Source organism: Dipteris shenzhenensis, chromosome 7 (genome assembly GCF_047967505.1).
Source record: "Dipteris shenzhenensis isolate YYH24624 ecotype China chromosome 7, Dip_SZ_1.0, whole genome shotgun sequence".
In the NCBI taxonomy this organism is placed as follows: Eukaryota; Viridiplantae; Streptophyta; class Polypodiopsida; order Gleicheniales; family Dipteridaceae; genus Dipteris; species Dipteris shenzhenensis.
In genome coordinates this window covers 15,529,561-15,532,377 of record NC_141602.1, presented here as the reverse complement: position 1 = coordinate 15,532,377, position 2,817 = coordinate 15,529,561, and the positions used below count along the sequence as shown (strand labels likewise).

Sequence of the window (2,817 nt, the reverse complement as noted above, 5' to 3'; positions counted from 1 at the left end):
AGAAAAGGTAAGGGGCCACTTGGCACCTTAGCATAGAATTTCCCTTTTCCCATAAAGAAAAGTACCACAGTGTCATAACGCCTTTACAAGGGATATTGTGCATGGGGAAGGTGTCGTGGCAAGCTGAGGATTCAAAGGCCAGCTGCGTGAACCGACTACCATGCGGCTTCCTACAATGCCGCGCCCTACGCCTTCATTTTCTTTCTCCCGCACACAGTAATCACAAGTCCACAGCAGCCTTGATCCTCGCTTCCTATCGCTCCCCTTGCTCCCTTGATTTGAGTCTTCTTTTTTGCAGTATCGCATCCATGGCTATCAACAGTACCCTCCTCTTCACCTCTATGACACTTCCCACGACCTCCCAACCCCCCCCCCCTCCGGCCTCCGATTTGGCGCTGCCTCTCACTACGTTCTTGCTGCTCCTTTTCGGCTCAGCTGCTGCTTCTCGAGCGTCGCTCCGACTGTCAAGCCCCTCCGAGTGCGTGCTGCAGAGGTGATCGTTTGCCGTTACTCACTTCATGTATCGGATATTTTCTTGTCTAGACGTTTCCGCCCTTCTTTGGTACAGATTTTAATCTGTATTTATGTTGCGGGATTGTCTTGCAGGGTGTTGTCGATCAGGTGCAAGATGCTGCTAATCGGGCTGGTGGCCAGGTCAAGCAGGCGGCCCAGCAGGCTCAGGATTTCGTATCCGGTTCCTTGAAAGATGCGAAGCATGCTACGGAGAACGCCGCATCAGACTTGAGCAGCCGAGCAGACGAAGCCTCGCACAAGGCACAGGGAGTTCGGCCAAGGACCTTCAATACGAAGCACAACATCAAGTTTCCAACTTGGGAAGCCAAGGAGAAGATTTGAAGGTGTGAATCTGGCATTTAAAGAACACGTCAATATCGTTTGTTCAGATTGTGCCTTGAATTGTCCCCGACTATTATGCCTCTTCGCTACCCATGCTTTCTTCTAGAAATTGAGCTGATAAGTTTTGTTTGTCGATGTCATGCTGCAGGAAAGAGTCACGGAATCAGCTGAGGAAGCTGGAGATGCTTTAAAATCGAAGGTTAACAACGCTGGGAGTTCCTTAGGAGACGTTGGAAGAAATGCGCAAGAGAAGGCTAACGACGTCACTTCCTCGATCAAAAGCGGAGGTGACGACCTGACCAAAAACGTCTTTCATAAATTCCAAATTATGCACAACTAAAGATTTTGGGGCTCTCTCTCAACTTCCCTGAGTCCACCACTTGTCCCTAGCCCACCCACCCTTCGCCTCCTCATTCTCTCTCTTAGCTTCCCTCACTCCACCCCTTGTCCCTAGCCCCCCCTTCGCCTCCCCATTTATTTTGGGCAAGCCTATTGAATGACATGTGTCATTCATCTTTTTTCAGTTGTTGGCTTGCCGTCGAGAGGCCTAAGTTGTGGTGATAGTCTTCAAAGCGAAGTTTGAAATTTCTTGTTTTTTATTTTTCGATGATGTTTCCTCGTTGTAATTGGTTATTGGTGGTGAACACCTGTTGGTTGATGACTTGCCCGCAGCGTTGCAACCCACGAAGCCATTGCTATGTTGCCGCTTGTTTGCATTCTTCACCTCTTTTTCTTGCATGAAGTCACTCTCGAAAGTCGTTTCCTGGATGCTGCGTGTTTCCATCTCTTGCACCATTGTTTCATCTGCATGGCTCACCCCATGCTTGTACTTTGGTGTCTCTCTACGTTTGCTTTGTCTTGTTTAGGTATGGAGATTTTCGGCCTAGAGGATGAGGGATGGAGATTTTCGGCCTAGATTTTCAGCATGCTTGCACCTCCTGGTTGGTCTTGCTTAGGCGTGCAGATTTTGTTGAAGAACCAGGTCGTCCACAATTGTAGCATGCGTTGGCATCATGGCTTCTAGAAACAGAGATGGGCAACGATGAGGCATGGTTTGGGGATGGACATGACCACGCCTTGTCCAAATTTATCAATTTTCTTTCGTTATATAAACCCTAGTCCTCCTGTGGTTTTCTCTTCGTTGTGTGGTTCATCTGCTTTGTGCTGTGCGAATATGGCCAACGTACTTGCTCTGAACGGTGGAGATGATCCATAGGCTTTCGAAGATTTAATGGATACTAGTATCGATGGATACTGGTAAGGAAACTTCCAGAGAGGTTCAGACGCATGTATATTTCATCTTGGTTTTTGTTTCAGTGTTTTTTATTTTTGATTTCCTCTTTATTCAAAACGAGTACTACAGCTTGGTTATGATTACAGGTCTCATAGACATGGAGGAACGTAAAGCAACTTATACCGATGACCCAAGCTCTGCTTTTCATGGTAAGTGTATTTCTCTTGCCATTATACCTTATGTGTGCACCACATACAAGATCGTGCTTAACAATTTCTCGATTCATTATGGTGCTCTCAAGAGGTGATTTCCGAATCAAAGGAGTGCCATCAACTACGTATGCAAGAGCATGAGCTCAAAATTATCGACCTTGTTGCTCTTCTAGGTTTGTAAAAAACAACATCATCGTGGTCCAAAAAGTCTATGTTTGTTCTATGCACTTTTTTGTCTCCACCGTATGTGTTCTTAGTGGTTTTTACATATCTGCACGTCCCTCCTCCCCTCACGAATCTCTATGTCCTACATTGTGGCTCCCCTCACTGATCACTATGTTCCTTTATACAGATTACTATTAATCGTTCATCAAGTCCCTGGATCACTGCTCCTCTATATGGATTACTGTTATTCGTTAATCAAGTGTTGAATTGTGATTAAAACATTGCTGGATTGCATCATTCATAGATCACTACATCCCCCTATTATCAATCTTGCCATTAGCTTCGCCCAGT

The 2,817-nt window shown here is 46.1% G+C and overlaps 1 long non-coding RNA gene across 1 annotated transcript; it reads left to right on the top strand.

Moving 5' to 3' along the window:
• The first annotated feature begins 258 nt into the window (after window positions 1–258).
• Window positions 259–1,159, top strand: LOC147899996 (uncharacterized). Its single transcript, XR_015541287.1, has 3 exons — window positions 259–493; window positions 607–857; window positions 1,004–1,159. It is a non-coding gene; the product is annotated as an uncharacterized LOC147899996 (long non-coding RNA).
• The last annotated feature ends 1,658 nt before the right edge of the window (window positions 1,160–2,817 follow it).